The sequence below is a fragment of the Tympanuchus pallidicinctus genome, unplaced genomic scaffold (genome assembly GCF_026119805.1).
Source record: "Tympanuchus pallidicinctus isolate F22 unplaced genomic scaffold, pur_lepc_1.0 scaffold2, whole genome shotgun sequence".
Lineage (NCBI taxonomy): Eukaryota > Metazoa > Chordata > Aves > Galliformes > Phasianidae > Tympanuchus > Tympanuchus pallidicinctus.
Window position 1 is genome coordinate 13,422,830 of NW_026294721.1, and position 20,475 is coordinate 13,443,304.

Sequence of the window (20,475 nt, forward strand, 5' to 3'; positions counted from 1 at the left end):
AAAAAAATAAAATAATAATAATAAAAAAGCTCATAGGCATGCAGAGTGCTCTGTGATCTCTGGATGTAGGTTTACATAGGAAACATGTTTACATAATTACATTTACATGTAATTATGTCATGAGTGGGATTTTGTGTGTGACGCTAATATTGGATAATTCAATCCACTTATGACACACTGATACACACACACACACAGGTGGAAAGCTTCCTAAAAAGGAAGGAAACCAAATGAAGGAGCAACAGAGAGGAACAACTACATATAACCACCTAGCCCGAGTTACTCTTGCTCTCTTCATAAGTCAGTGGATAAGATGAATGGCATGCCCTAAAGTGAAAGAGCCTGTCTCTCATTCCTAGCCACAGAGGGAGGCTAAATGAGGACTTCAGGCTGCACACCTAACCTTGAACAGCTAACATTAGCCAAGCTGAATTCTATCCAAATTTCTGTAGGCAACATATCAATCTTTGTTGTGCCAAACTAGTTTTTTTCAGACAGAGGTCAGTAGACAGAGTAAAACTTTCTGAGATATCTGCTGCCTGTGTCTGATTTCACAACTCCAGCATAAACAGATATCAGGAGGTTTGAGGAATGGTATATTTCAATTGGGTCAAATGGATCAACATGTGTGACCTGCTGTAAAATGTGCGCTCTGCTCAGACACTGGGTCTTAAGTATTTGAATAATACATATGAACTTAAGAACTGCTGTAATGAGTCAAATTAAAAGTCCATTGATTCATGTTCCTTCTTTCTAGCAGTGGCAAAGCGCAGGTGTCTAGGAAAATGATGCAACAATATGACACAGTTATAATGTCTGACAGCTAGAAGTTTAAGATGGCTTTTTCTTCCAGGACTTTTGTTTTTTTTTAATAATACCACTAGATCTCAAAAGCCATTTGGGATTTCCCCATTTTGGGTGCTACACAGATTAATGAGAGAAAAAATGCTCATGGATTCTAATAGAAAAGGTGGTGAATTCCTACCAGAAGTTGTGCCCATCCTGCAGTGCGCAGGCAGAGTGAGCTCTACTGCATTGGATCTGTGGGCACGAGAGTGGCAGGGCTTCATTTAATTATCTGATTTCCCATACAAGGTGATTGACAGCAGAACAGAGAGTGTTAGATCCACAACAATGAGGAATGCTGCTGGAGATGTAAATGTCCACATGGTCATTACTAAGAGCACTGTACAGTATACCCACCTGCCAATGACTGCCTTCATCTTATCAGGTATGTGGTCTGATTCTTGGGGGATCATTCGTGGAGTCAGGAGTTGGACTTGATGATCATTATGGGTCCCCTTCAACTCAGGATATTCTATGTTTCTATGATTTCTGTCTACTATTTGATTAAAAAAAAAAATTTGAGGATGCAAGTTGCTCTGTAAATGTCAGTTATTATTAATACTAACATAAATATGCAATTGTGAAAGCTGTTTATTATTCAAACTAATCACAAGAAGAATGTACTGACCAGGATTTCACTAGCTATGCTGAACACTGCCTGCCACATAAACCAGAGTACTAACACAAGCATGAAAAGAACGCACCACCTTCAAATATTGATTCTGGGGCACGTGTTGCCAGCACAGCATTTCTTTCCTGATGTTCAAGGAGCATAATTCAAGTCCTGAGACGTGCTAAACTTGAAAGATGTAGCTATTTCTGAATGAAGGGTACTTCAGAGCTCTGAAGTCTTTGATATGCTCTTACTACAACTCAGAGCAGGAAGACAGTGTGCCCCTAACAGTGCAATGTGTATCTAGAGAGATTTGTAAAAGAAACAAGTTTCACAGACGGCCCCAGTAGTGCATGACTGAGCATCATTGCTTGTAGGAGATGAAGGGAAATGTCAAGCCCCGTCAGAGCTTTGCTTATGAGGATGGACAGCAACCTGTGTCTGTGCAGCCCAGCAGAAATGAAGTGTCATTTAAATCAGTTACATACAGAAATGAGCAATGCTGTCAGTAGCTACTTCCTATCTTTCAAGTACCCCACCACATTCAGAAACCAAGAACCAGCTTTGATAGTGGATTTACAGCCACAGTTTCTAATTGCTTCCCAAGCACCCACAGATGCATTCAAATTTGTGTCACATAAAACATTTCCAGGAGAGTACAAGGGTTCAAACATATTAGTTAGATTCACTGGGATGGCAAATGGAATTTATAATATTTTTAATTTATTAGACTCAATTTCTGGCAGAAAAAAAAAATATTGCTAGGCAGGACTTTACTTGAAATTATAAGGATAGAAAAGGAAAATTATTCCTTACAGAAGCAAGAGAAAGGCATAAGGAAGAGGACAGAGAGATGAAGATGACAGGGCATTCTTATTGGTTGAACACTTTTCACTGACATCATAAATGGCATTTATTTTTTCCACAGGGAAATGAAACTCATATCAATAGGCAATATCAAGTGTCATGATCCATAGGCATCCCTAGAAATCTATAAACAAATGAAGATAACAGATTCACTGCAGAATTTTCTTTAATTTTTCTGAGTTTTGTTTTATGAACAACCTCTTTTAACATTATTTTTAGCATGGAGTTGTACCATTTCAGGATGGAGTTGTACCGTTATTGAAATGTGAGAAGGTTTGGCAGTTGAAGTATTTTGTTTTTGGGAAATTTTTACATTCACTGTCTAGCGTTGATGGAAATGCCCTTTTTTTTTTTTTTTTTTTTTTTTTTTCTTTTCTGGAGAAGTTGTCACCTATTTCCACTTCAATAAAATAATGCAGCCTTTTTACAAATTAAAAAAATAATAATAATAAAAGAAAAATTGAACTAATTTTTTTAGTTAGTAACTTCAAGATCTTTTCAATAAAATGGAAACAAACATATTTTTGCTAGCAATTTTTTCCCCAGTGAAGTGGTTTTACATAACCAAGCTTTGGAAAAACAACTTTTCTGATGACAAAGCCATTCCTGAGCTGGATTTGGAACTAGCAATATTATTTAATATTAAAATATGACATAATTAATGCAACACTTACAGAAATGAAAGTGAACTATTAATTTCACTTGCACAGAGACAAATCATGTACATTCACACACACAGCACTGTTCAAAATAGAATCAAGCATACCTTTCAGAAACAAAGGGTATGCTGATTTAGCTATAAAGTGATACTGTAGTCATGTATCAGTTGTATATTCAGATCCACTGTTCTCCATCAAGACTTGCAAATGAAGATGATATAAATATTTTTACACTTGGGAATCTCTCCATGTTCTTTAGGCATGTTACTCTGTTACTTTCGGCACGTTACATGTAAGCACTGATTAGTAAGAATCACAAAAATCAGCAGAAAGAAAACTGCTGTTTCACATATCACGCTGAGTAGGCAATTTTTGAATGGAGACAAGTTATGGAAACTCACTGCTCCTCAAAAATCATGTCTAGAAAGACATGCAAAACTTCCAGACTCCTGCTCACATTCTAAGTTTCTAATATATTTTGTTAATTAAATGACTTGAAAAATTCAAGTAAATTAAATATTTGACAACTGAGAGGTCATAGATGCATTCACCTGCCTTCAAAAGAATATTGACAAATGGCTGGATGAAAATTAAGTTGATAGGTTCCAAAGTGAAAAAAAAACCTAAAACCAACAAAAACTTTGTCAGCTGCAAGGGTAAAGTACTTTGGAGACTTGCAATGCACTCATATGCACAAACAATAAAATGTTTCTTGATGATAGTCTGCCTCACAGTTCATTTGCCTGAAAATCTCTTGGCAGCCATCTGGATCAGGTTTAAATAAAATGTAATACTAAGCCCCTAATCTGACAGTGATAAGCTGGTGACAATGATTATTCATGAGTTTACAAGGAGAGTAGACCTTGAGAGGCAGATGTGAGTGCTTTCTTTCAGGCCCAATTTCAGTGCTTTGAATGTACTGGAACCACTTCAAAACATAAGGTTTGTTTTATTTAAAGGAAAAAAATGCTACTATAATTAGTTTGACATGTAATTGCTTCCTAATTGTCAGAAGTTCCACTAAAATAAAAAAAAAATTCCCAAGTCCTGCTGCACACGCACCCTCACAAAATATACATTGTTTCTTTTAAACTGATGGTCTAACATTAATGAAACAGCTTGGCTATGTTTCAGAGGGCAACTGTTCCAAAGTAGGGGGATTAAATTTTACTTTTTTACTAAAATAGAAAACTTTGATAGGGTGTTTCAGGAGCACTTAACTTTAACTGAACTTCACTCTCATAAATTAATAATCTTCAAGGCTTGGCCAATGTAAAAAGCCCTTTAATCCTCATGAGCCTAATGCAAAATCTGTTCAGTTCAACAGGCAGTTTTTTCCATTGACTTTTTTGCCCTTTGGATCAAACTCTGGGTTTCCTCAGGTTAAGATGGAAATTAGGAAATGGATTCCATAGGAAGTACTCTAATTTCACCTGTTCTAAGTAAAGTTTTGCCTTTCTTTGTGTAAAGTTTAATAAAAACATGTGGTATAGATAGGAAGGAATCATTTAGTGTCATCATGTACAGGAGAAAACAGCTCATTCATCCTTGCTAATCTATCATCTACATCTAGCATCTTCACAGTGAAGTTCTAGAACTGTTCCACATTTCTCTTGCAAGCCAAGCACAGCCACAGAAGCCGTGTCATTCTGTATGCATCAATCACAGGCTTCTGCAAGATAGTACAGTGCTTTCTTTTTTCCACTCCTCAAAAAGACAACTTTCAATTGCTTCTGAAAATGGAGATACAAGGAAAACTCCAGCCCAAGACCAATTGCAACATCTGCAGACTCTCCTGTTTGATCTGACTGCATGGATCCTATGTATCCTTTGCACAAGCTTTATTCTCCATGGTACAAAGAGTAAGGAAACTCATGGATAATTCAAGAGGCAGTGGTCCATGGGAGCAATTTTTACTAAACAAAGAGAGAGAACATTCATACGGGTTAGGGAAACTCTCAAAGAAGAAAATGTCTACTCAAAATAGAAGCCATGCACACAGTTACCTAACTCCAAGCATCAGCTCTCGTTACTTTTATTTGCAGTACAAAGGCATCCAGATGATCCAATTAAGAACAGAGGCCCACAGTTTCACATACTGCTCTAATACACAGAAAGATACTCCCTGCCCAAAGATCTTCAAGAAACTCCAGGCCTAGACTGATGTTCACTGTAAAGATAAGGTAATCAGTTTACTGTCATCCAACTGGGTTAGGATAATCCCTTGTACAATCAAAATGACCCTTGCTGCCATCTTCTCCATGATACCTCTCAGCTATGCTGACCCTTCCTTAGCTTCTTTTAAGTCTCCTTTCTCCCCTCTTTCTGCTTTTTTTTTTTTTTTTTTTTTTTTTCTTCTTCTTTTCTTCCCCCCTTAGGACCCAGAGATAAGAGGCAAGAGCTAAGATGAAAATTCAGAGTCATCAAACATATTCAAGGATATTTTCTCAACTGTTTGCAGAAGTGAGAACAAAGGGTTACAAAATCTAAGGCAAATAATGCTCTCTTGGGCTCTAGGAAATGATGGAATGTGTCTGGATTCAGGCTGGATGCTTTCCTCAAGCAGAGGAAATTATTGTCACACCATGTGGCCAGAAGTAAATACTCTTCTCATTGGAGCTAATGAGAGATAACAGCCCTTTTGGCCTCCCTAGCAAGTCCTCACATAGAGTGGAATTACTTCTTCCTCTCTATCACCACAGGATTTGGGTTGAGCATTCAGTTTTAATCTTACTCTGATGCATGAGATTTGTAGAAGTTCTGCCCTGAGCACTCTGAATATTAGCAACACTAATGAAATTACTCTGGAACTGTTATTTTTCACCTTGGTGTTTCCCCTGACCACCTTCTTGTGTTGCTGATCTGCACTGCAGCACTTCCCTTTGCTCCCAAGGACAGAGACTTTGCAGTTATAAGCCTAATCATGAATGGCCTGAAGGCTCAGGCAAGCCAGAATCAGCAGGGCACTGACCTTTAACACTCTGGGAAAGAGAGAAGCCAAAAGTAATCTTCAAACCAAGTTTGCTTCTTTAATACAAATAGATGGTTGGGAAATTATGCAAGGCTGCTAAGGGAGCTTAGTTAACTCTAACTAGAACCCTCCTCCAAGAAACTCCTCTTCTCCACAGCTTGCCACAAACTTGGAAGTCAGTTTGAGAGGATTTCACCTGGAACCAGTATTCAGAGAAAGCTGGCTTCAAGACTATCAACACACAGATGAAATCATAGCATTAAGAATGATGAAGTTGAATCAAGATTTATGTGTACAAGTCAGGATGGGCACCTTGCTATACCTACACGACATCTCTCACTTTCATAGACCTCTTCCAGGAGTTCAAGAGTAACATCAGAGTAAGTAAATTTTCATTTCACCAGAGAACAGTAGCTGTTTTTCTTTGTTAAAGATAATTTTTACTTCAGTCTTATAGTCTCTTTGGATCTATTCCTTTGAATTCTGCAAGGATCCAAGTCATAGGCATCCAAGGAAGGTAAGCAGCTGAGAGAGAAACCACCCAATTAGACTTCAGAATTGTTGTAGTACTTTTTTTTTTTTTTAAAAAAAAAAAAAAGGCAATGAATAAATATCAGGATTAAAAATAAATGAAGAACATGATTCAGAATGAGATGACAGTGAGAATGGAAAGAAAAAAAAAAAATACTACAGCTATCACAGCTTTACATCCAATGTAGAAGATTATTTATCTGCATACTTCAGCTTATCTAGAATTTTATGTAAGTAGTTAGAGAAATTCCCTAAAGCAGAAATAGAGACTCTCCTCAGAGAAGAGACCCTGTCTGTCAAATGCAGTATGTGTCACAATGCATGCAGCTCTCCCATTATCTAGCCCTAAGTACCTTGCATGCACTGTAGCGCTTTACAGGAAAGCAGACCTGGTCTAAACAGTATAACTTACTCCTACCGATACTCAGCCACTGTTATGCTCTGCCTTGATTTGGTCACAAATCCTCTAGAACAGAGATCTGTGTTCTGCTCAAGCATATGACATCATCTCCCTCAGCTCAGAACCATACCTCCAAAGCTGAATACACTGCAGGGTCGCTCTGTGGACATCAGGGAGCACTCATGAACAAAAGTAGATCTTGCTGCAGGTAATTAAACAAATCACACTTTTTTTCCCCATACAGACCCACAGTTGGAAATCAGAGTTTTGGAACTGGTCTCACAGAATTCACATTGGTAAAGCAGTTGTAAATCCCTGAGTTGGAAGGTTGACAAATAGCAGATTCTAATCTATTCTAATTCAACAGAGAAAAAGGACAGCCATGGTAGACCAATTTCTGTAAAGTGCTGTTAATTCCTGTTGCTTCTTTAAAATGATAGATGACTACTAATCCTTGCTATAATATTTATTTAGAAGATACTAGGATGAGGGTTTCTGATTGTAACCAATTCCCAATGGCTACAATGCATCCACATTGGAGGAAAAAAAAAAAAAGCATCAAGTTACATGATGCAGTTATGGGCCTGTGCACCCCCAGAAGGGTCCCAGTACTTACTAAAATTCTTGTTTAAAAATAAATAAATAAATAAATGAAAAAAAGAGATGGAAAAGAAAAAAAAAAGAGAGAAAAAAAAAATCTAATTTTCTTGTCCTCTGCCTACTTTTAAAGTGGCACAGTTCCAAGGATCAATTGGAACCAATTGAGCTGGCTATGATTAAAGAGCCCATACACACACGTGCACACACACACACACACACACACAAACAAAAAACAGATTACACAGTGGAAGAACAAGACCAACGACCATTTGAAATGAATTGCTTACTCAAAAGGAGCTACTTCTTGGAAGGGACATAGCTGTGCCATTTAATCAGTACTGTCAAAATAGATGTCTCTATCAGAGCCTGTTATTTATTTTGCATCAAGACAGAAATAGTACCTGGTGAAGTTTGGGAAGAAAATACAACGTCGCAAATTGCTTTTCTAGAAGTGAAGAGAGCAGATTTATGGTGGAGATTGCTCCAAAAATGCACTGCAATATAACATAGGGGGCAAAGGAAAAAAAAAAATGTATGTGCAATATTGCTGACTGTACTGCTGACAGGGCAGTTGTTCTGGAGGAAATAATGTTTACAGTGCATCTGAAAAAAAAAAAAAAAAAAAAAAAAAACACCCTAAAAACTAACTAACCTTCTCCTGAGATATTGGTTAGAATACAAAATTCTGAACATAAAAATACAAAATAAAGTTTCCTGTGGCCACAAAAACAGAGGACTGGGCAAGAAAAAAAATATATTTAAATACAACAACAAGAGCTCAAAACAAACACCATAATCAACAATAACAAAAGCCAAAGAACAAAAAGAAAACAAGTGAGAAAACAAAAATAATAATGAAGCAAGCAAAACCAAGTGAAAATTCAAAAATGAAATACTAAATCTTCACTTTTGAGTCTCAGGTCATCCATATGACTTCACATCATTAATAAAGAGCACTAGCACAGATCATCCAGAAGAGATGTTCATCCCTTTCTTGAAAACAGTTTTGTTCATTGTCTTATTTATTTTATTTTTATTTATATATCACAACCCCAATTCTTTTCTTCGCTTCTTGAGAGAGTTTTCTCCTGCATCAAGCTAAAACATTGCTTAATATCTGGTGCTATTCACCAAATAATCTACCAGGAGGAAGACAGAGGTATGATTTGGTTACACTAAAACTCTATCACAATGGTCACAACCACACCCAAGAAGAAATTATTTTTGGACCCTATAATTGTAAATTATCATGAGTGAAGAATCATCAATGCAATGTATATGAAACGCTTATTTTATTATGCTTCTTCCCCTCCCTCACTGTATAGGTATGTATGTCTTCAGTAAATAAAAATGTATTACCATGTTCTGTTCAGCAATGTTTTGAACTTACATTTTCCTTTTTAACAATTCAAACATTGAGTTCACCTGAAATGAAAATGAATCAACAAATATTCTGAACAAAGTGAAAGTTGTTTTTCTAGGAAAAAAAGAAGGATGAGGGGTTTGATCAATTCTGGATCACTTATTAGAATCAGCATACTTGTCGCATCCTTTGAATGCTGAATAGTCAAGACGCTGTTGAAAAGACTTTCACAGACAAAACAATTAAAAAAAAATAGTTTACCATGAAATTTTTTAACTTAGTAGTAACCAAACTGGGAATTATTAATAAATTCATGCTAAACAAAGAGACCCTTTCATAGAATCATTAAGGTTTGAAGAGATATCTAAGGACACCTAGGACAACCATCAACCAATCCCCATCATGCCCACTAACTATGTGTCTCAGTGCCACATCAACACATTTCTTGAACACCCCCTCCACTATCCTAGGCAGCCTGTTCCAGTGACAACAACAACAGCAGGATTTTCACCCCTGCAAAGATGGCTTATTTTGGTGAAATGTGAAAGATCAAAGGACAGATCCTGACATAAAGTCAGAGTGGAAATCAACAGCAGTTTTTTCAAACCTAATGAGTACATGTCATGTAGATGGGTTCGGGCTCTTGGTGGTGCCCAGTAACAGGGACAAAGGGCACAAACAGGAGTACTGGAAGTTCCATCTGGGGAAAAACTTCTTTACTCTGAGAGTGACAAAACACTGGAACAGGCTGCCCAGAGAGGTTATGGAGTCTTCTTCTCTGGAGATATTCAAGACCCACCTTTGTAACCTACTGCAGAGAAGCCACTTTAGCAGAGTTGGACTAGATGATCTCCAGAGGTCCCTTCCAACTGATACAAGTCTGTGCTTCATGTTCGTAATTTGAAACAAGGACACCTCAAGAAGTACAATCAGTCAATTTTACACAGCAGTGAACTTTCCATTTCATGTCTATTATTTGTTGCTTATTAACTTCCAAGGGCCAGTAACTCAAAAGCCTGGGGTTGAAATAAAGAAGATACTAAACTTGAGAACATACTACTGTCTTTTCTTCCCCCAGTAATCACAGATTTTTAAAAATCTACATTTTCAGAATAACAAAAAAAAAATTGTTTAATGATTTCAAATTATATGACCAGGTAGGGATAATTTACTGAGAATTTGTATTCACCCACCTTTCTAATTTTACTATTTATATTTTTAAATCTTTGTGGTTTTTTTTTTTTTTTTTTTTAATTTTAGATATGGACTTCTTTGAAATACTTACGTAATATAAATATGAATTAATCCACAGAAATTTATACCTTTCTTGCCAACATTTCAATTTAAGAGAGAAAATCTCTACAAGTATTTTTTTACCAATGACATTAATTTGCCAGGTTCTGATATTTGTCAGCCCGTGATTCACAACATCTGTATTTCTCTGTTATATTTCTCAAAACAATAGATTAAATCTGGCAACACCAGCATAAGTATACTCTCCATATTATAAAGAAAAGATTCTTATTCAGTAAAAGCTTTAGTTTCAACAGAATCTGCAGCAATTAGTTACTCAAATCATTTTCTGCCCTTCACCTTTCTCCTTCTTTTCAACAAGGACCATGACCTTGGAAATGCATCACCTGCACATCATAGAGAACAACTCAAAGAATATGAGTGTCACCTAGAGATCTTTGCGTATTGTGCACAGAGAAGAAAAAATCAAGGATAAACACTGAAAGACTGACAGAAGCAGACCATAAAAAAAAAAAAGAAGAGAGGAACTCATGAAGAATTTATGAAATATAAATTGAAAATACTCCTTAATTCCTCATTAAGAAGTCACCACAATCAAGGTATCAATTAGAAGCAAGATTTAATTCCTAGCATGTCTTAAAGGTAGTTGGAAATCTATATTTCACAAACAGTTCTGAAATTAATTATAGTTAGGAAAAAAACCTACAATCTTGTCAGGCTATATTGTCAGGCTCATCCAGGCACGTTTGCTGTTTTAAAAATTCAACCTTTATTAACTTTTTCCTTTGGTTTATAAGTGGCACAAGGCTGCAGTACACTTCTACACTTCTGAGTTTGTCTTCTGTTCATGCACGTAGACCAAAGGATCACAGATGAAAAAGGCAGAGGACTGCAATCCAGGGACTGGCAGTACAGACAGAAAAGCAGCCGTGGGGCACCTGATTCCAAGTCATCCAAGCATAGCTTGCATTTTAGCATCTGCCTATGCTCTTAATAATTCCCAGAGACACCTCAAGCAGAGTCATGCTTTTGCTGAGGAATTCAGAAGCTTTGAGCTAAGAAGTTTGGGCTGAATGGATTTTTTCTCTTTTTTTTTTTGACAAAGGGGTAATAAGGCATGGAAATAAAGATTGTCACATAAGAAAATCCAATACAACTTGAAAAACAGTCTCTACAGCTCTTCTGAGAGAAGTCTTTCAGAAACAAATTGAAAAGTATCTATCTGCTGAAAAACTGCTTCCAGGTTGTTTGAATCTTCATATTTCTGAAGATGGAAGTCTCTTCTAAATATCTAACTTTTCTGACCATGGGAAATACTGTAGGTTTAATTTTTAGAGCTTATACCTTCTATGTGCTACCAGATTCCAGCCTTGACACCGATTGTATCTCTGTCTCATCAGTCCCTCAGGGTGAGGAGCCCTCACCCACACTTCCCTAGGTTCCCAAAATCTTCCTTTAGTTGGCTGTCTTAAAAATCACTTCCCCCCCCCCAATATCTACTATGAGAATATTTATGAGTTTCAATATTGTAGAAAATTGTCAGATTTATATTTACATCAGATTAATATAAAGCTTGGTGAATAATTTTGGCTAAAATATTTATTGCGGAAAATAATTCAGTAATCAGTAAAGTGTATTAAATATGAGTATTTTGAGCACAAACTAGGTCTCCTAAAAGATGCGTTGATAGTTAAAGAAAATGAGCGTTTATATTTTCTTCATTCAAAATAGTATTTTGCTTAGAAAATTTCTAGCAGACATTTTAAAACTGTAAAAGTAATTAAATACAATTTAAACAATGAATTTTGCCATAGATATATAAAGCAAGTAATTTGACCAAATATGAATTCTTCTACCTTAACATTTCCTTTATGCTCAATGCAGAATCGTTCTTTCTTTACTTTTCAGAATTACCAGCAAAACAAAAGATTCACTATTTACACAGCTGCATTTCTGACATGTATGCCCCAGTGTCAGGGCTGCATTTCTTATTCCTGGCAGGGATTCCCAAGAACATTCCACTAGTTAATAGGAATAACATAGGTCAATTCAGGCTTGAGATAGGTAGGTGGTGTTTAGTGGATTTTTGACCACATTTATTAGGTCTAAATTGCTGCCTTTTTATTACTTTATCAGTTTTTCAAAACTGGGATAACATTTCGGGCAGCAGACTGTTCTTCTGTGACTTTAACAGAAAGTAGTAAAATCTAGTACTAGGAAATTCTAGTAAAAGGATGTATGACCAGACATTTTTCTACTTCAAAAGGTTTTGTTTACTTCCTTGCCATTCTCATTAGTTTTCTTTTTTTCTTTTTTTTTTTTTTCCTTCCCTTTTTAGTAGCACTGTTTTAGAAATCTTGGCCCAGTCCACTTTACCAGCATTTCACATCCTAATTTTTAGAAATGCAATGCACCAAGCTTTTGGACTGCTGTTTGCCCACAAATTTTGCTTAGTGTGCTTTGGAAAGGTACTTCAGGTTGTTTTTCCTCTTTGGAATTTACTTCTGCTGAAGCTGTGGAGTTGGCATTACTTCACTAGGACTTAATCTTACATTAAATAAGAAACTCCAAGTTTTCTGTAGCATTTAATCAATTTCACACTAAAAATTCTCTTCCTCTTTGCATCCTCACAGCTTGCCCAAAATTTACTGTGTTTTCTCTTTTGCACCTTTTCATTTTATGTCCTCTGGAGACTAATTATATTTTAGTAACTCTCACATTTCACTCCCCTTCTCTCCCTTCATTTCACCATTTTCTCTCCACTCATCCACTGGATATGTTTCTCTGACGCCATTTTCCTCTCACGTCTCACTGAACGCTTTCCCTGGTTTGAAGTTCTGTACTAGCTTCCCATGCTTCTCCTGCCCAAATACCATTTCTGCTTCTTCTCTAAAGGGTCTCCTAACAAGGTTTCCTGTCTCTCTTATTTCTACATATCTGCCATTTTTGTCATGCTGACGTGCCTTTTCTCCTTACTTTTTATTCATAAACCTCTACGCACAGAAGTTTTTCAGGGCCTCCATCTTTCCCCTCCATGGTAATTTTATACCTGTAACAATCTCCAGATGAACGTATGTTAACATCATCCTCACTTTGACCAAAAATTAGAGCCACTTCTTTCATGAGCAATTTGAGAAATAAAGCAACAAGATACCAGTCTGCCTTTGTTAGCTATTCTGTGATACTTGTTCTAAATCTTCTCTGCCAAACTGCTATTTTACTGAGTTTACAGATGAAGAAAGCGTGCTCTAAAGCACTGTATTGGAAAGGAATTTTGGATAATATTTCTAGTTTAGCTTTAAGATATCCTTCCTGCCTCTCATCAGAAATCTGGCTTTGTTTCCTCAAGGGGTAACAAAAATATAAAAGGATCCCTGCTCACAGAACCCATGCTCCCCTGGCTTTGCCAGTCCAATCCCAAGGTTCAATCCAAGGGGTTTTAACTCCAGTCTGGGAACAAGGGCCATTGAATATACTTAGAGCATACAATAAAAAGATGCAAGCAGTGAAGCTTTACTATAACTTCATCACTGTCAATAGTAAATTGTTATTTACATGCAACTATTGAAAGGAGGAACTTGCTGTATCACATAAAAAAGGGGAAACATGATATCACCATGCTATAGCTTCCATCTGTTCAGGCATGGAAGGAGATCTTTTCATGACATTTCAAATAAAAATGATATTTGTTTATCCAAAACAGAGGCTATTAAATTGTGCAGCCCATTCCTCAGGCACATCTTGCTGAGTGCCTGAGCCGCAGGATACCACTCAGAAGGTGACCTCATTCTGAACACTGAATCCAAATGAACAAAAAAAATATTTGTTTCTTGAAATCCGTTATAGCAGTTTTCAAAAAGTGACCCAGTGAGACTTGCAGCAGAGGAAAAAAAATAAATCTATTTCAGTTATTCTTCAGCTCGGTATATTATGCATCAACCTACGGCTCCTTCTACTAAGGCTCTCAAATTGTTTTAAGAGGAAAACAGAATGAATAAAATACATATTATTCCTACAGAACCAGTTTTTTGCTCTCACTTATGGCAGGCTTAATTCAGAATAAATCTAATGAAGTCAATGGTTTTCTAATAGTCTAAAAGCAAACAAATTGAGCTCTGAAGCTTCTCATGTTTTATCTGCCAAGTGTTTTCATGTTACGCTGGCAAATGGACAGTGACAGGATGTACAGGTTTTGGGAGCCCTTTGGCAGGCAACAAAGAAGCCCTATTATATCCCATGACAATGCAGTCATTTGCGAATGCTACTAGAACCAGGCTTCATAGCCAGAAGCATAGAAGTTCCTCTCACTAGTTTGTTATTCTCACATGGTTACTTGCTATATTGTAAGGCAAAAAGACATCCTGGATGTTTCCTGGAAGCAATAATTGCAGTTGAATGAGAATTTTTTCACTAAAACCCAAATATGAAGGAGAAACATTAACAGAAACTACAAACCACTCTTATGGACACTTTTTGTCCTCATTTCAACACGGGCTCACACTTTCTTCAAAACCCCATAACATCCAGCATCATGGTTCTTTTATCCAGTCAATACTGATCATTTTCTTTTGGAGATGAGCTTTCAATCTACTTGCATTAATGACCTTTATATTTGCTGGAAAAAACAAAAAACAAAACAAAAAAAAACAACCCAGAGACACTTGTCATGTGTAATTTTGTTTGTGCCTGCTAAAAAGAAGAGTAGATCCAGAAAGAAGCATTTAGCACCTTACATGGTTCTAGAAAAGTCAGGCTCTGACATCTGCTCACTGGCCTGAAAGCCAAACTTAGTTCTCCACACAAGGGCAGCAATACTTTTACAATACCTCCCTGTGAGGTTCAGAGTGCCCCGGCTGTCATGTTACTCTTTCACCTCTGCCCAGAGTCTACCCAGTCCAATGAGAAGGTAATATTTCAGCAGAGCAACCTGGAGGCCTCAGCAAAAGAGCAGTAGGTTTCTCCCCAGTGATGATTGCCAGTTCCTGCTAAGACAGCTGCACATTGAGTGCAACTGAGTCCAAATGAGTGTAGAAAGGGGAGGGCTAATGCAAACAGCTTGTATGTATCTAAATGCTCTCCCTACAAGTTTCCTCTAGGAATCCCACTGTAATAACCTTATTTTACCTGCTCCACTGAGGTTTCAGATGACCCATACCTCTATAGCACCTATCCCTCATGAGCCAGGCAAACAAAATTTCACTGCAAGCTATGTGCTTGCACGTGCTCAGGAGACCCTGCCAGCTGGCTGCTGGCAAGCCAAACAGTAAATCATGGAAGAGTCCCAGACTAGTTCTCCCTGAAGAGGTCTCTTTCTCTTCTATGAGGCCTCAGCTATTTTCAAGGCCCATCTTGCCTATCAGTGGCAGCTAAAGTTGGTCAAGAAGGCTCAGAAGCTGTGGGAAGAAAACAAAATAGTTTACTTACCTACAGGTCTATAAAACCTTACTCCAGCTAAACAAAGCCAAACCATCCACAGCCAAGATGAGATAAAACACGAGAGATAACCATTGATGTCCTTCCTTACCCAGCCCTGCATCACTCTACATAACTAAATTTTGAGTGGGGATTCATGAGAAATGCTAAAAAAGGGGAGATTATCTGCATTAACTCTTGTTAGCATATCTGGTCATCAGCTTATCACCCGCTGTTAGTGTACTGAAACACAGAATAAAGCTGCATGTCTGAAAAAGACATTGGGTGCAAAATCGGACAGAAGAGTGTCAGATTGCAGTTATTCCATTCTTTCACACAAAATGTGAAATTACATGTTAACTGCCTTCTGGGCATACAGTAAGCATCCATTAAAATAATCACCATATGGCACTTTTTGGGATACAGTAACTTCCACATTATTTCACAAACCATTCAGAGGAACAATTTCACAATGGACCCTGCAGGACCTTGAAAGGATTTTTATCAGGTTACTGGATTAAGGATTTGATAGAGATTCTGAGGAAAAAGCAGGTGGAAATAACAGCTCGCATAGTGCCTCGGCAGAATGATTGCTGGGCTATATTCTCCGTTCAGATGGGAAAAGGAAATCCCTTGAAATAAAAAGTCTGGCTGCTGCTGATTAGCTGACAAGAATGAAATTGAACACTATGCACATAAAAACCCTGTATGTGCTACCAACTGATGCAATTCATTTTCTCATGGTAGCACGGGCTTGGAGAGGAATCCATTAAGGCCCAAAGAAATTAATAACAGAGAAGCATCCCTACCTTGCATGATATTCTTTAAACATGGCACACAAGTCTAGATTTGTGTTTGTATTTTATTTTCATCCCTTCCTTACTTGTTAACTTTACTGCATTATACAGCCAGAGCCTAAATTATTCTGCCTTTTCCTGTTATCAAAATATACCTCCCATCACTTTCTCTAGCTGGAGAAATAGTGTAATAAGAATATTCTATATGAAGTGGATATCTCTAAATCTTTGAGGAACCTGGAGTTTCTAACAAGACTAAGGCCATTGATTGAAAGCAAACTATAGCTAAGGTTTATCTAAGAAAATTGTATCAAATTCTCTTTCTCCTAGTCTTTATCAGCTTTACTTTTTTTCCCTGCAGTTTTGCCCCTTCCAGAGTCATTTAAATGCATTGCCTGTTGGAGGACTCCAGTTGTGGTGATGGTACGTTAGGTGGCAAGTCCCATGAAGCATGCTAATACGCGCTAATCTTTTAATAATGATGAATATTTGACTCTTTGTAATGGGGGTCTTTCTTTTTTAAAGAGGCTTTTACAAAAAAAAACAAAACAAAACAAAAAAATCATCACAATGGTTGTCACAAGTAAGCTTCCCTTTCCTTTGAAAGAACTGACTGTAGTGGAAAAGATAATTACTTAGTTCCTTTATCTCCAAATTATTTGTAATAAAACCTGAAATCGCACCACAAGGTCTTTCATGAGGATGTCATAAATTAAGATGCATCGATGTATTTGGTGCATCTGTTCAGCTCTGCACTCCTTTGTCTTCTGCAAATAGCGCAGCAGCTTCAATACCCAGCAGACAGCATTTACGCAAATGATGTCGTGGTCTGTATCATTAATATTCAGCGATTGTCTGTCATAGACACCTTACTGTACATCTGTTATGCAAATTTATGTTAATTTTCACTCACTGACAGCTGCCTTGGTTCCCTCCCTAAAATGATCTTTTCCATTTTGAAGTTTGCAATCTGTTCCCAAAAATGTTAATCTAACAATTAACTGAAATTGCTAAACAGAAATTTTACGTGTTATGTCCAAAATAGAAACCAGTGTTTTTAAATAGATGGTGAATCTTCTCTTCACATCATTTGTTTTATATGTGATTCAGAGGAGGGTAAACATTGATCTTTGCACAGTCTGTGTTGGGATAAGTGACAATCTCCCTATACAGTCATAGGTTTTGCAGGAAATGATGCAGTCTTGTTTTCACACAGGCTATAGACATAAATTTTACTTTCTCATTAAAAGTTGATCTTTGCACAATTATTTTCTATTTGGACATTTCAGAATGTTATTAATACATTAGTTATTTAAACCTTTGATATTAAATAATGTAAACACGTTTCAAAGAATGACAAAGCATTTTTAAAATGTTTCAGAGCAGAGAGAACACCACGACAGCATAATGTATCATGAGAAGTGAGATTCAGAGGCCTCAGAACGTACACGTACAATCACATTGTTGGAGAAAAGACTTTAGCCTACTGTTCCCATGACAGGGCTTCTGCTTCAGAGTCATGAATCAACGAAGTTACACCAAATATCCCACACAGAACCAGTGGACATTTGGACAGGTGGCATACAGGACAGATTTTAAGGCTTAGACTTCAGTGAACATATGTGAAGAGTGCCTAAATGGAACAGTCTCCAACTTAACCCAAAGTGGAACCAGATTGCTGGCACAGAATATTTACAAGTTCTGAGGCTCACCCAAAGCAAGGGAAAGTTTGACATGTGCCAAGCAGAGCTCGAGTCAGGCAAACATATGCAAGAGATGTCAAAATCAAAAAAGTAGCTCTGTGTCCCAGAGAGGACAGCTTTGAAACTTGGAAAGAACTAAACAGGGTCAGGTTGCAGCTATTATGAAAGGGAGTTCAATAAGAGTCATATTCTCTGTACTTGGGAGGGAGAAAAAGACCAACCAAAAGCCCCAGCAAAATCCCATCACAACCCTGCATGCCCGTACATGAATGCCAACAACTCTGAAGCAGAAACCAGTTAAGTAGACTGCCTGGCAGGGTGTTATCTCAAAATAGATTTTTTCAGGAAATATGGCCATAGAAGAATTTAACAGAATATAACACCTGGCTATAACCCAAACAAAAAGAAAAGCTGAAAGACATTTAGTTGTAGCCATTAAAAATAGCATTACAATATCAAATACAGTGGAGATACCTACCCAAGCCCTGCTCTTATCAGGAAATAAAGCACAGTCTATGTCAGGCTGAGCTGTCAAAATAAGAAGAGTAGGAAAATTAAACTGATAAATTAAAGAGCAGCATGTCACCTGACTGATGGCATCCCTCCAGGAGATCTCTTAGAAGCAAAGCTGCAGTTTTTAACAAAGAATACAGAAGACAGAAAATCTCATTAAAAAAAATAATCACAGAATGGCTGGGTAGCAAATATTGTCCTTTCCATCCAAAAAATGAAACAGGGGAATTCTGAGTTGTAAACTACAAATCTTCAGAAAAGTTTCTGGAAGGATAATTAAGACAAAAGTATAAAATCACCAAAATGAGAATTCTATGAGACCAAGCTGCCAGGGCTTTTATTAAGGAAAATTGTTTGTCTCTAGTCTATTGTAATGCGTCAAGAGTGTTAAACAATGGATGATGAAGACCATTTGGTAAATAAGTTCACTTGAAAGCTGAAGTACTTAATTAAAAAAGTATTTCCTGAGGAACCAATTAGGAAAGGAAAGTAATCATGTAAGAAGAGTGAATATTCTGTTGTAGTTCAGAAAATGATTGACAAAATCAGAGCAAATAGAAGGATACAACTTACTCTCAAGTTAGAAATTCACCAGTGAAAAACTACCAAGCCATTTTAGAAACTGCAATTAATAAAATTGCTTGGAAAAGGACTGAACAGCTGTATCAGTCTCTGCAAGTGTCAAAATTTGGTCTAGGTTTGTCTAGACAAAGGGGAGTGCTTGACAGACTTACAAAAGTAACTTCCTTTTAAATAAATCACAAGGCAGCTCTTGGACAACTGAAATTCAGTGTCATGCACAGAAAAAAATCTAAGGACACAGGATATAACATTTTGAGGAATTCTCTGAAACATCACATTCTACTTTTGAATACTGCAGGCCACTATATCATATAAGTATTCATTGCAAATTTATCAAGCATATCTCTGGTTATCAGTCTCCTCAAAACAAATTTTAAACCATTTATAAAAACATTCAAGAGGTGACAGCTGAAGATAATATTTTGTAATTGAATCCCTAAAAAGAAAGATTTGGACTCCTGTGCTTCCCCCTTTCCTCCCTCCCCCCCATGAAGTACTGGTATTGAAAACTGTTTAGTTAATCTACAACTTGCAGTATAGCTGTACAATCAATGAAAATACAGATGTTATAGTTATGAGACGTACCAGAGAGCTTGGCTACACAGTTATTACACCAAAGCAGAAAAGATAGGATGCTTACCCACATCCCAGGCCCACTTACAAAACTCCAGCAGAGAGGATCTCCAGAAGAGATCCTTCTCCACAGCTAGTCAGCTCTTAAATAGGTCTAGGGGAGGTACAGCCAGGCTCCACCCCTTCTGGTAGCACAGGAGAATTGCCTTCACCGGTGCTCCCATGGCTGACTCATTGCTCGCCTCAGGTGATCAATCAGAGGTTCAGGCCATGATTCAGCAGTTCCCATACAATAGCCATGGGACTATTATAATAACTTAAGAAAAATCCCACTATGAGATAGTTTAACTTTTATTAACCGACATTATTGATATTGAGTCGTTCTACAGTCATTCCATGCTGTTTCCTGTGAATGTACTTCTCAGCCATCATAAATATCACATTGCTACTAATTCCTAAAAACCTGATCCACCTGAGTTGTTTTTTTTTTATTTCATCAAATTTTCAGGGGATACAGAACAGTACACTAAAGATTCTCCCTCTAACATCATCTATAATGTTGGAGTAAAACAATGGGATAATAGTAGAAGAAAGCAACTGATAGCAGTGGGCCAGGTTCCAAGGTTATTGTACGCACCTGGCAGCTCAATCAGCACAGCCCTGACTGCTGGATGCTCTCCCTCAGTCTCTCTACCTGTGCTTTTTCTACCTCTACCTCTACCTGGGCTCTCTACCTGTGCTTTCTACCTATTCCAAGGCCAGGGAGATTTAGAAAAATTAGGTCTACAATG

At 37.3% G+C, this 20,475-nt stretch overlaps 1 long non-coding RNA gene across 1 annotated transcript; it reads right to left on the reverse strand.

Annotated features, from left to right (window-relative positions):
• Positions 1-14,755: 14,755 nt before the first annotated feature.
• On the reverse strand, positions 14,756-19,843 carry LOC128080750 (uncharacterized). Its single transcript, XR_008206870.1, has 3 exons — positions 19,752-19,843; positions 18,495-18,544; positions 14,756-15,497 (listed from the first exon to the last, which is right to left on the reverse strand). It is a non-coding gene; the product is annotated as an uncharacterized LOC128080750 (long non-coding RNA).
• Between the last annotated feature and the right edge of the window lie 632 nt (positions 19,844-20,475).